This window comes from Chiloscyllium punctatum, chromosome 23, assembly GCF_047496795.1.
Source record: "Chiloscyllium punctatum isolate Juve2018m chromosome 23, sChiPun1.3, whole genome shotgun sequence".
NCBI lineage: Eukaryota > Metazoa > Chordata > Chondrichthyes > Orectolobiformes > Hemiscylliidae > Chiloscyllium > Chiloscyllium punctatum.
Genome location: NC_092761.1, coordinates 76,321,788 through 76,336,283, shown reverse-complemented (window position 1 = coordinate 76,336,283; position 14,496 = coordinate 76,321,788).

Below are 14,496 nucleotides of genomic sequence, written 5' to 3'. Positions count from 1 at the left end.
GGATTCTATGTTGGGAGGGATCAGGAAAGCTCTAGAAACTGTGCATGGATAAAAGAAGACTGGGTAACCGAACAACACTGTTAGGGTTCTGTGTAGTTCGGGCTCAAGTAGTTGCACAGTACATGACTAGGTCGGTGTAGAGTCATTGAGCTGTGGAGCGTGGAAGTAGACCCTTCGGTCCAACTCATCCACGCTGACCAGATATTCTAAATTAACCTAATTCCATATGCCACCATTTGGCCCATACCTCCCTCTAAACCCTTCCTATTCATATATTCATCCAGATGCCTTTAAATGTTGTAATTGTACCAGCCTTCACCACTTCCTCTGGCAGTTCATTCCAGACATGCACCACGCTCTGGGTGAAACAGTTGCTCCCTTTTTAATCTTTCCCCTCTCACCTTAAACCTATGCCCTCTAGTTATGGACTCTGCTACCCTAGGGAGAAGACCTTGTCTATTCACTTTATCCTTATTTTATAAACTTCTCTAAGGTCACCCCTCAGCCTACGATGCTCCAGAGAAAATAGCCCCTGGATATTCAGCCTCTTGCTTTCGCTCAAATGTTTCAACCCCGGCAACAACCTTTGGGAACGTGTAAGAACTGTCAAGGACTCAAGAGAGGCCAGTGCACAATTAACAGTTCATTAGTGCAGAGAGGTAGGGGTTAACAGCCCACAAGCACCATTCAATTTTGTTCAGTTGTACAAAACTGGAGCTCAGGAAACAAATCCAAAAGTAATAATAACTTGGTTAGTATTATACTAACCTTGCTCCTGCAGCCTTCAGATCCTGCTACAATATCCAGCAAAGTTCCATTCCATCATAACATTGCAGGACATACAAAGCACGCAATAGCATTACACTTCACTCATTTCAAAGAAATGGATTAAGTAGCAAAAACTGTTCTGGGCCTTCTGGGGTCATCCCAGCTCCTGATGGATGTCTCCTGGAGCTCCTCCTCCTCTGTAACCCCTACCACTGCTCCTGGGATTTGTCATTGGCCCTGATCCTCCTGCATCTGCCTTTGATTTCTGGAAAGGCAACAATAGCAACAACCTTCCCACCAGAACCTTCTATGTTCTATGTGACTGTTGTTGGCAATGACCTACATTGGGAGCAAAAGGAGGAAAACAGGTTGGAGCTCTGAGAATAGTCAGTGGTGGCATATCCTGCTGATGAGGGGTGCATACAGCCCTCCACACAGTGGGAAACATGCTGCACTTTGATAATGAGGGCGTCACAAAGCAATGCATTATGTACCAAGAGAATCATCTGATAAGGAAGCCTGAACATGCTCTGAATAAATAAAAGTTCCTTCAGTTATATGGGCTTGCAACAGTGTTTCAGAATCATCATTGGTCTGAAAATGATCATTGAATTCGACAACAAATCTTCAGTTTTTCTACTGGATGAGAAGGAACTTGCAAGATTGCATTTAAGAATACAAAAATGTTGACTCTGTCGGTGTTGGATCCACTGCTGTTCGTCATTTTTATAAATGACCTGGATGAGGGCTTAGAAGGGTGGGTTAGTAAATTTGCGGATGACACTAGGTTTGTGGAGTTCTGGATAGAGACGAAGGATGTAGTAGGTTGCAGAGAGACATAGACAGGATGCAGAGATGGGCTGAGAGTTGGCAAGTGGAGTTTAATGTGGACAAGTGTGCGGTAATACACTTTGGACGGAGTAATCGGAATGCAAAGTACTGGGCTAATGGTAAGATTCTTGGGAGTGCAGATGAGCAGAGAGATCTTGGTGTCCATGTACACAGATCCCTGAAAGTTGCCACCCAGATTGACAGGGTTATTAAGAAGGAATACAGTGTCTTGGCCTTTATTAATAGAGGGATTGAGTTCTGGAACCAGGAGGTTATGCTGCAGCTGTAAAAAGCTCTGGTATGGCCACACTTGGAGGATTGTGTACAGTTCTGGTTACCGCATTATAAGAAGGATGTGGAAGCTTTGGAAAGGGTGCAGAGGAGATTTACTAGGATGTTGCCTGGTATGAAAGGAATGTCTTACGAGGAAAGGATGTGGGCCTTGAGGCTGTTCTCATCCCAGAGAAGAAGGTTGAGAGAGGTGACTTAATAGAGACATACAAGATAATCAGAGGGTTAGATAGGGTGGACAGGGAGAGCCTTTTTCCAAGTACGGGAATGGCAAACACGAGGGGACACAACTTTAAAGTGAGGGGACATAGGTATAAGACAGATGTCAGAGGTAGTTTCTTTACTCAGAAAGTAGTAACAGTATGGAATGCTTTGCCTGCAATGGTAGTAGATTTGCCAAGTTTAAGTGCATTTAAGTCGTCATTGGACAGGCACATGGATGTACATGGAATAGTCTAGGTGGGATGGGCTTCAGATTAGTATGACAGGGTAGTGCAACATCGAGGGCCGAAGGGCCTGTACTGCGCTGTATTGTTCTATGTTCTAAGGGCTTCACCTATGAAAAGATAGAGATGATATAAAATTAACTCTTCAGATTGTTGACAGACTTACCAACCATGACATTGATTTCATATATCTTGTCCACATTAACCAAATCAAGTCATAATCAACTCAGCCAAATTCGACAAGAATAAATGAGAAACCAGGAACATCTCACCATTTGCCAATTATTGCAGTGAACACTGCTGCTGCTCTATGGCAGTGGTGAAGTACGCGGTTGTTAACCATGTGGAGAGGGTACCAGTCAAGCTGGCTGTTTTGTCCTGAATGGTGCCAAACCTCTTCAGTGTTGTTGGAACTACACTGATACTTAGAAGTGAAGAACAGTTCATTACACTCCTGATCTCTAACTTGTAGATGATATACAGCATTGAGGAGACCACAAGTAAGTTATTCACTGCGGGATTCCATTCTTTCTAATTGCTCTTGAAGCCAAAGTATTTGTCTGGCTGATCCACTTCAGTTTCTGGTCAATAATAACCCACAGAATGTTCATAGTGTAGGATTCAGGGATAGTGATATGATTGAAAATTAAGGGACGATGATTATATACTTTTTTTTGGTGATGGTCATTGTCTGGCATTTGTCTGACATGACTGTTACTTGCTAAAAATCTAACACTTTTTGACTTGTTACTACAGCAAACTTTGTTTTAACCAGCCCCTTATGAAGCGGCCCTCTTGATAAACTGGCGAAAGCGATATACCTGGAATACCGGACGTTTACTGTATAATCATGATCTCTGTGATGTCTAAGTAGTTGGTTGAGGGTGTAGGTGAGAAGACTGTCTGAGACTGAGTTTCATTTCAGGAAAAGTTATATTACTATTTAAGTGAGTTATACTGTAAATAAAGTATAACGGTGACATGTATACCCTCTGCATTACGTTTCTATTATTTAGCGCGTATTTTTGCATTGATTATGTAGACCTCTTGCTCAACCAGAATATTTGATAAACCAGTATAATCCTGGTCCCATAGGTGCCAATGAATAAAAAAAGTTTGCTGTAGTTAAATCCAACAAGCTTCGTACAGTTCAACTTTATTCTTTTGCTGTCAAAGAGTTTTAGATAGATTGTTAGCAATGTTGACAACAGCAATCACAACATGACAGTCAGCACATCTAATGAGCACCGCCAAGACTTTTTCTATAAGGAGGGGGATGAATTTTATTTTATCACAGTCTATGTGCTTGCTCATACCTGGTTTATAATTGTCATTGGAGAGATGATTTGCTCTGAGGCCTCTGCTTTAAATACCAAATTTCACAAGGGGCTATGAAAATGTTCTCTGAGTTTATGCAAATGTTGATACACATCTTCCCTTCTGAGGAATCAATCTCCCTGCCTCATTTAAAAAGCTTCACTTATTCTACAGCCATTCGGTTGTCTTTCTCAATCTTGCTAATGTTGATCTTGCTTTGTGCACCTCCTGTGCAGCTATAACCCTACATGCCTCACTCTGTCTATGCACTCTATGATCTGTATGTCCTTGCTTGCTATGGTCTGCCTGTACTGCTTACAAAACAAAGTTTTTCACTGTACCTAGGTACATGTGACTACAATAAATCAAATCAAATCAAAATCAAGTTCCTATCAAGATGCCCTCCAGATCATTATCCAGTGGCATAAAATAGGTTTGCTTTTCCAAATTGTGCGATTGACTTTGAGTGGATTCACTCCAGGATTGCATGCTTAAAATAAGCTAGCTGATTGAAACCAGGCTTCTTCAATAATTATATTCTGTTCAGTTTGTTTAGTCTTTAGTTCCAAGAAAGATTATCAATGGTCCCCAGAGGGAACAACTTGCCCATCATCTCTTCAGGAATACACAGACTGAAGAACTCTTTCCTTCAATCATATGTTGCTTTGGAAACATGTTAGGTAAGGTCTTCATGTGGTAAAACTGAGTTATATTTTGTTTTCTGTCAATAATTTATCTGTACATTATTATCATTATTCCTTGTCTTCTATAGCTGTTGACTCTTCCTTTGAGGTACAGTACCACTTCTAGAGGTCTTTAACGTCTCTTTCAAGTTCCTATTGTTCATATGGGAGCTTTAAGAGGGGTGCTGATCATTCATGGGTCACCATTGTTATTAAATGTCTACATACTCAACAACAAACTAAGAGACAGAAATAATAAGCCACAAGTCGTCCTTAAAACTCTATAGACACAAGCAATGATATAATGTGATCACATTGTGCTAATAAGTGTTGAATCTGTTTCAACACAGGAAGAATAATTATACGCATAAACGAGCAACAATTATCAAGTAGACCATTGAAATATTATCTATGGAGCCAATTACTCAGCTACTGAAGTGTAGAAATTTAAAAATAAATGAATATCATTTCATTGGCTTTATTATGTTTGGGAGTATGGGAGAATTTTTAGAACAAATATCAAAGGACAATACAGCACAGAACAGGCCCTTCAGCCTTCCAAACCTGTACAACCACATTTTGTCTTTCCATACTAAAATTGTCTTCACTTATAGGATCTGTCGACCTCTATTCCCTTCCTATTCATGTATTTGTCCAGGTGCTGCTATTGTGTCGGTTTCCACCACTCCTCTGGCAATGTGTTCCAGGCATTCACTACCCTTTGTGTGAAACATTTGCCTCACACATCTCTTTTAAACTTCTCCCTGCACCTTGAAACTGTGCCCCCTAGTAATTGACACCTCCACCCAGGGAAAATTACTCATTTTTTCCACTCTGTCCATGCTATTCACAATCTTATAAACTTCAATTAGATCACCCCTCAACCTCCTGCTTTCCAATGAAAACAAACCCAGCCTATCCAACCTTTCTTCATAGCTAAAATCCCCCATACCAGACAACATCCCGGTAAACATTTTCTGTACTCTCTCCAAAGCATTCATATGCTTCTGGTAGTGTGGTGATCAGATCTGCACACAATATTCCAACTAAAGCTGTAGCATGACTTGTCTATCCTTATACTCAATGTCCCTTCCAATGAAGGCAAGCATGCCATAGGCCTTGTTTTATTAACCTATCTACCTGACCTGCCACCTTCAGTATCTATGGACCTGCACATCCAGATCCCTCTGCATATCGATACGGCTAAGGGTTTTCCCATTTACTGTGTAATTTCCACTATACTTGACCTTCCAAAATACATCACCTCACATTTGTCCTGATTAAACTCCATCTGTTATTTTGCTGCCCTTGCCTGCAACTGATCTATACTCTGCTGTATCCTCTGATAATCCTCCTCACTGTCTGCAGCTCCACCAATCTTTGTATCAACAGAAAATTTACTAATTACACCAACTATGTTCTCTTCCAAGTCATTTATATAGGCCATGAACAGCTGAGGTCTCAGCACTGTACTCTGTGGAATGCCACTAGTCACAACCCTCCATTCTGAAAGCATCCTTTCACTGTTACCCTCTGTCTCGTTGACTAAGCCAGCTGTGTATCCATCTTTCCAGCTCACTCCTGATGCCGTATGACTCCACTTTTTGGATTGGTCTGCCATGACGGACCTTGTCAAAGACTTTACTGAAGTCCATATAGACAACATCAACCATTTTTGCCTCACCAATCATCTTCGTCACCTCCTCAAAAAACTCAATCAAATTAATGAGGCACGAAATCCCCACTCAAAACCATGCTATCGCTAGTACGTCCATTTGCTTTTAAGTGTGTATAGATAGATCTTTTGCTCAATTGGGCAAATAAAATTTTACTTAATCCATTTTAAACATCTGTACTTCATGTGAAAGGACTTTGACAGGATTCTGGCCTCATGTAAATGCAAAAGATGAGTATCACTAATAAAGGGTAAGGTGTCACTGACTATCTGTTGATCGTGGAATATGGTCACATAATGTTGGCCTATTCCTTTCAAATTTCAGATGCTATTTTGCTAGTTCATGGACATTTGGAGTATTAGCATTACAGCAGCAATTCCATACACTGGTATTTCATGCAGGAGCATGGAGCATATACGAATTATTTCTCTGTTAATATATGGAGGAAGGGCGAACTGGATTGTGCTGGCAAAGTGTTCACAGCCGCATGGAATCTGATTTTCAAAGCATACTCAACAAGTGTTCACTTTGGACATCACTGAGTGGCATTTTTAATGAAAAGGGATAAGACTAAAAATCATTTATAGGCTTAGAGGTTTATTTCTTCTGTATTTTAAAAACTAGCAGTTATCTGTCTTGCCATTGTAATTAATTCTTAATGGATGCTACTTCATAATCTTCTGTCACATTCTACTAATGGAAATCTTAATTTTTAATGATTATATTGAATTTCTGTTGAAATTGTAAGGATTTTACTCGTCTTGTCCTAGTGACATTCACCTTTTTTAAAAACTTATTCCTGCAATGATATTCTTGTGTTATCAAACAGTAATTCAAATGAGATAAATGGATTGCTTTTAATTTTGAAGATCTCTGATGGGCTCATTCACAAATAACCTCATATGTACAATTTGGTCTAATCTCCAAACACAGCCTGTGCCTTGAGCACCACACGGCAGAGAGCAAAATGTCCTCTTAGCTGTGCAGACACATGTGTTGACTGCAACTCTTAGATACTACATATGGTGATTGGTATGCTGACACCATTTGCACATTTACTTCCTGTTCTGGAAGGTACTGCAAAGTGCATGCAGAAGAAGGAAAAATAGGAGAAATGCTAGCTGAAAGTCTATAGTCATGTGACAATATCTAGGTATTTGGTTCATTTGCATTTAATGAATGTCACTCCATTCTATCGATGATTACACAACTCCTGGATGTGATCCTGCTTCAGTTCTTGAGGATATGAAGCTAAGATAGTATAGATTGAGAAAAGAGTTATTTGGCATGTTCAACAGAGGCCTTACAATATTTCTGTCTGATTCCGATCCAAAACCGAAATCATTTTTCTTTCTTTTTTTACATCAGGTGAATAGGCACAGTGCCTTTAAAATGGTTTAGATTGTAGATGAGGTGCTGAAATGTATTTTTAAAATTTCCAAAAAGCATTTCCAACTCTAACCTCCAAGGGAAGACTAAACAAGTTGCAGGACCATTAAGGAGTATTTCTTTATTCAATGTTTGACAATTTACAAAAACGAAATCTGTCTGGTAAAAGAAAACTGAAACATTAGTGACATTAAAAATATAAGTGGATGCTATAGAGGGACAAGGAGAATTAGAATGCTAGAATGGGGGCTGGGATGGGGTGACTGAACAACATTAACTTTTTAACTTCCCTCTTGATCTTAATTTCCTTTGTATTTTAATAGCTACTTCTATCAGGGTGATGGAACATTAACAAATGTGCTACAAACATTTAAGTTACCTGAAACATACTTAAAGTAAATAATTTGTTATGAAGTACAGGGTGAATGGAAGAGGTTCCTACAAAATTGACTGAGCAAAATACAACCGAGCTGCTGTCCCCTGGGATCAGGGTGTGGAAAGAGTGAATGCAGGCATAGCAATTTTCCTTGAAGTTAAGAGTTTTCGGAATTTTGCCAATAAAATTGTGGTCACATTTTTGGCAGTGTTTGAGATCTGTGCATTCAGAAAATGGTACTCTTGTGATGTGGCCTTCTGCTCTGAAGGTACACTCTGTCCACAAATGTACAATTGATGGCCCGCAGAAGTTTGTGAAGTCCAGGAAAGTTATGAAGCTGTCACTGCTTTATTTTTTGCCGTTTTTCACCCTGGTGAAAAGCAAATGTAATTGTCTCCTTTCTTTTCCAAGACAGCTGAAATTTACTTAACTAGACAGTTCTATAATTCATCGATGCTGGAGTGATCACTACTTGGAATCTGTTAACATCAGTCCATTAGAAAGTGAAAGTGGTTGGATAAATGATTCCTGCATTTGGCATCATCCTGCAATCCATGACTGTGATGACCCATCCTACTCAATCTAGTACTTCTCACAGACTAAGTAAATCATAAAATTGGACGTGACCATTTTGGATTGTTTTGCAATTTTGCGCACATGGAGACCAGATATTTTTGACTACTTGTTAAAAGAAAAAAAGTGTGATTGTCATTGAAATTTAGAGTCTACACTGCGAGGTAGCACTTCACGGAGCAACGTCCTGCCCTTTTCAAAATTAGGATTGCAGTGAATGTTCTTCATAAAACATCCAACTGTCCTATACTGGTGTTGAAAACAACTTGAGTTTCAGAAATGCAGAATCATGCTTTCATTCTGACAGTTCTGTTGTAGTGCAGAACTTTCATATTTAATGGTCCTGGCAGCCAGCTACTGTCAAAGAGGAAGTGCACAAGGTTAGTGTGACGTTAGAGTGCTGGGAGGGTTGGGTAGAAAGTGACGACTGCAGATGCTGGAGATCAGAGCTGAAAATGTTGCTGGAAAAGTGCAGCAGGTCAGGCAGCATCCAAGGAACAGGAGAATCGATGTTTCGGGCATAAGCCCTTCTTCAGGAATCAGGGAGGGTTGGGTGTCAGGTAAGCAGGATGCTAAGCAAGTAGGGTGCTAGGTAAGCAAGACAACAACTGGGGAAGGGATAGGGTGCTAGGTTACAAAATACTAGATGGTGAGGGGTAGGATCACAGAATATGTTATTAACAGACAAATCAGATCCCAGACAAGAGCCTGACTTAGAGTCACAGGGTCATACAGATGTACAGCATGGAAACAGTCCAGCTTGTCCATGCCAACCAAATATCCAAAATAAATCTAGTCCCATTTGCCAGCACTTGACCCATATCCCTCTAAATCCTTCCTAGTCATAAACCCACCCACATACATTTTAAATGTTCTAATTGTACCAGCCTCCACCACTTCTTCTGGCAGCTCATTCCATACACGCACCACCCTCTGCATGAAAACATTGCCCCTTAGGTTCCTTTTAAATCTTTTCCCTCTCACCCTAAACCTATGCCCTCTAGTTGATGGATCACATTGCAATTTTAGTTTTCATGAAGTGGTCTCTTACTGCTCTCAATGCTGCAGATTTTTCTTTACCTATAAAACAGAAGTTTATTAACAAAAGAAATAAGGACAACATGTAATGAACCATATGATTTATGTATATAACAAATTCAATAATTTTAAACACCCAGTAACTTTTACATTGTAGTGAATAAAATTATGTTACTTCTTCAAGATTTCCTGAATTAATATCCAAATGTTGTCAAGTTTCTTTGATTAGTTATTTGATGAGAAGGTTGCTTAAATTGAGAAATGTTGTTCTTTCCAATAATTCCCACCTTTTGTTAATAAAGTGTTTCTTCTGTGGAAGCAAATTGCTGATATAGCAGATCTTAGTCTGAATTTCTTATTTCTGCAGGATTAAGTACTTCAAATAATGAGTTAAAAATCACACAACACCAGGTTATAGTCCAACAGGTTTAATTGGAAGCACACTAGCTTTCGGAGCGACGCTCCTTCATCAGGTGATTGTGATCGCTCCGAAAGCGAGTGTGCTTCCAATTAAACCTGTTGGACTATAACCTGGTGTTGTGTGATTTTTAACTTTGTACAAAAAGTCCAACACCGGCACCTCCAAATCATGTCAAATAATGAGAGTTAAGGGGAGACCGACTTAGTTCCATATCACATTTAATTTGTGTAATACACTAATTTAAAGCAAAATTCCATGCATGCTGGAAGTCTGAACAAGAGTCATATTCAGTTTGAAACATTTACTCTGTTTCTCTCTCGATAAATGCTGCTGCACCTGCTGAGTATTTCCAATAATTTCTGTGAATTATTATTTATAATACCATTAAGCATGTAGAAATGAAGTAAAAATGAAGTAAAAAAGTAATTTCATTTAAGTGTAGAATTAACAGTCGACAGTGTGATTGTCAAAACACTTCACTGATTTAAGACAACAGATTAATGCCACTGGAGAGCACTTCACCTCAAACCTGTTGAAGGACTCTGCAATGATTATGTCAACACTACTTTCCAGTCAGTGGTTTCTGTATGTTTCCTTCTCTCTCACATAAACAGGATATTCCCAAACTGATGAAGGGAAATATTAAAAATACACATGCAGGACATCAAATCTGCTGTTTTGATACACCGTGTGTAATCTAATCCATCATGGATTTGCCTCCAAAAATGTTAATGTGCCAAACAAAAATATAACTATTACTGGGTATTCACCTCGGTATTCATGAAAAACAACAGAATATTAATTCCCACACATACCTGTATTATTTTACACTTGCAGACCGTCCTTCACATGAGCCCCTTTATTATCTCTAAGAATATCCAGTTTCAGTGAGTGTTGGAGCATTTTCTCTTAGGAGTAAGTGTAGAGAGAATTGGGGTGCAGCAATCAAGATGCCATGCTGGAGTGGTGGTCCTTCAAGTGATAAGTTTCCTGGGAGATGGCTACAATTAAGATGTTAGCAGACTCCTATTGAACGAGGAGTCTGCACTGTGGAACTGTTGGAGGAGGCTAGATGGGACCCAAGAGGGAAGCAAATAGTTCAAGAAACCTCAAGAAACCCCCAGTACCAACAGAGATACAGATGAGCAGATTGGGAGGCAGATTTTGGAAAGGTGCAGAAGTAACATAGCATCATAGAGTCATAGAGGTGTACAGCATGGAAACAGACCCTTCAGTCCAACCTGTCCATGCTGACCAGATATCCCAATCCAATCTAGTCCCACCTGCCAGCACCTGGCCCATATCCCTCCAAACCCTTCCTATTCATATACCCATCCAAATAACGCTTAAATGTTGCAATTGTACCAGCCTCCGCCACATCCTCTGACAGTTCATTCCATACGTGTACCACCCTCTATGTGAAAAGGTTGTCCCGTAGGTCTCTTTTATATCTTTCCCCTCTCACCCTAAAACTATGCCCTCTAGTTCTGGACTCCCCAACCCCAGGGAAAAGACTTTGTCCATTTATCCTATCCATACCCCTCATAATTTTGTAAACCTCTATAAGGTCACCCCTTAGCTTCCGATGCTCCAGAGAAAACAGCCTCAGCCTGTTCAGCCTCTCCCTATAGCTCAAATCCTCCAACCTGGCAACATCCTTGTAAATCTTTTCTGAATCCTTTCAAGTTTCACATCTTTCCGATAGAAAGGAGATCAGAATTGCACTCAATATTCCAAAAGTGGCCTAACTAATGTTCTGTACAGCCACAACATGACCTCCCAAATCCTGTACTCAATACTCTGACCAATAAAGGAAAGCATACCGAACGCCTTCTTCACTATCCTATCTACCTGCAACTCCACTTTCAAGGAGCTATAAACCTGCACTCCAAGGTCTCTTTGTTCAGCAACACTCCCTAGGACATTACAATTAAGTGTGTAAGTCCTGCTAAGATTTGCTTTCTCAAAATGCAGCACCTTGCATTTATCTGAATTAAACTCCATCTGCCACTTCTCAGCCCATTGACCCATCTGGTTCAGATCCTGTTGTAATCTGAGGTAAGCGTCTCTACTGTACACTACACCTCCAATTTTGGTGTCATCTGCAAACCTACTAACTATACCTATTATGCCCGAATCCAAATCATTTATGTAAATGACAAAAAGTAGAGGACCCAGCACTGATCCTTGTGGCACTCCACTGATCACAGGCCTCCAGTCTGAAAAACAACTCTCCACCACCACTCTTTGTCTTCTACCTTTGAGCGAGTTCTGTATCCAAATGGCTAATTCTTCCTGTATTCCATGAGATCTAATCTTGCTAATCAGTCTCCCATGGGGAACCTTGTCGAATGCCTTACTGAAGTCCATATGGATCACGTCTACTGCTCTGCCCTCATCAATCTTCTGTGTTACTTATTCAAAAAACTCAATCAAGTTTGTGAGACATGATTTCCCATGCACAAAGCCATGCTGACTATCCCTAATCAGTCCTTGCCTTTCCAAATACATGTACATCCTGTCCCTCAGGATTCTCTCCAACAACTTGCCCACCACTGAGGTCAGGCTCACTGGTCTATAGTTCCCTGGCTTGTCCTCACAGCCCTTCTTAAACAGTGGCACCACGTTTGCCAACCTCCAGTCTTCCGGCACCTCACCTGTGACTATCGATGATACAAATATCTCAACAAGACCCCCAGCAATCACTTCTCTAGCTTCCCACAGAGTTCTCGGGTACACCTGATCAGGTCCTGGGGACTTATCCACCTTTAACCATTTCAAGACATCCAGCACCTCCTCCTCTGTAATCTGGACATTTTGCAAGATGTCACCATCTTTTTCTCTACAGTCTATATCTTCCATATCCTTTTCCATAGTAAATACTGATGCAAAATATTCATTTAGTATCTCCCTATTTTCTGTGGCTCCACACAAAGGCCGCCTTGCTGATCTTTGAGGGGCCTTATTCTTTCCCTAGTTGCCCTTTTGTCCTTAATATATTTGTAAAAACCCTTTGGATTCTCCTTAATTCTAGTTGCCAAAGCTATCTCATGTCCCCATTTTGCCCTTCTGATTTCCCTCTTATGTATACTCCTACTTCCTTTATACTCTTCTAAGGATTCACTCGATCTATCCTGTCTATACCTGACATATGCTTCCTTCTTTTTCTTAACCAAATCCTCAATTTCTTTAGACATCCAGCATTCCCTATACCTACCAGCCTTCCCTTTCACCCTGACAGGAATATACTTTCTCTGGATTCTTGTTATCTCAATTGTGAAGGCTTCCCATTTTCCAGCCATCCCTTTACCTGCGAACATCTGTCTCCAATCAGCTTTCGAAAGTTCTTGCCTAATACTGTTGAAATTGGCCTTTCTCCAAGTTAGAACTTCAACTTTTAGATCTGGTCTATCTTTTTCCATCACTATTTTAAAACGAATAGAATTACGGTCGCTGGGCACAAAATGCTCCCCCACTGACACCTCAGTCACCTGCCCTGCTTTACTTCAGGGTAACAGGGTTGTTGTCATGGGTGACTTTAACTTCCCTAATATTGATTGGAACCTTATTAGTTCAAATGATTTGGGTGGAGTGATTTTTGTCAGGTGTGTCCAGGAAGGATTCCTGACTCAATATGTAGATAGGCTGACTGGGGTGGGTGTGGTGGGTATGCATATTAAATTCGGTACTTGGCAATGAACTGTATCAGGTGTCAGATCTCTCGGTGGGAGAGCATTTTTGTGATAGTGATCATAGCTCCCTGACCTTTACTATACTCATGGAGAACAATAGGAGTAGATGGTATGGGAAATTATTTTGGGGGGGGGTGGAATTACAATGCTTAATGCTATTAGGCAAGAACTGGGGCACCTAAATTGGGAACAGATTTTCTCAGGGAATTGCACGACAGAAATGTGGAGATTGTTTAGGAAGCACTTGCTGATAGTGCCGGACAGGTTTGTCCCACAGACGCAAGGAATGATTTGGAGATGCCGGTGTTGGACTGGGGTGTACAAAGTTAATAATCACACAACAGCAGGTTATAGTCCAACAGGTTTAATTGGAAGCACTAGCTTTTGGAGCGACGGTCCTTCATCAGGTGATAGCCACCTCTATCACCTGATGAAGGAGCGTCGCTCCAAAAGCTAGTGTGCTTCCAATTAAACCTGTTGGACTATAACCTGCTGTTGTGTGATTTTTAAAGATGCAAAGAAGGAATGGTAGGTTGAAAGAATCTTCGGTGACAAGGGATGTGAACATCTAGTCAAGAGATAGAAGGAAGCTTACTTAAATTTGAGGGGACAAGGATCAGACAGGGCTTTAGATGGTTACAAGGTAGCCAGGAATGAACTGAAGAACGGACTTGGAGAGCTAGAAGGGGGCATGATAAAGCTTTAGTGGATAGGGTTAAGGAAAACCCTAAGGCATTCTACACTTGCGTGAGGAACAAGAGGATAGCCAGTTTGAGGGTAAGGCCAATCAGGGATAGTGGATGGAACTTGCGCCTGGAGTTTGAGGAAGTCGGGGAGGTCCTTAACGAATACTTTGCTTCAGTATTCACTACTGAGAGAGACCTTGACATTTCTTATGACAGTATGAAACAGATTCATATGCTTGAACAGGTTGATGTTAAGAAGGGGGATGTGCTGAAAGTTTGGAAAAATATAAGGATAGATAAATTCCCTGG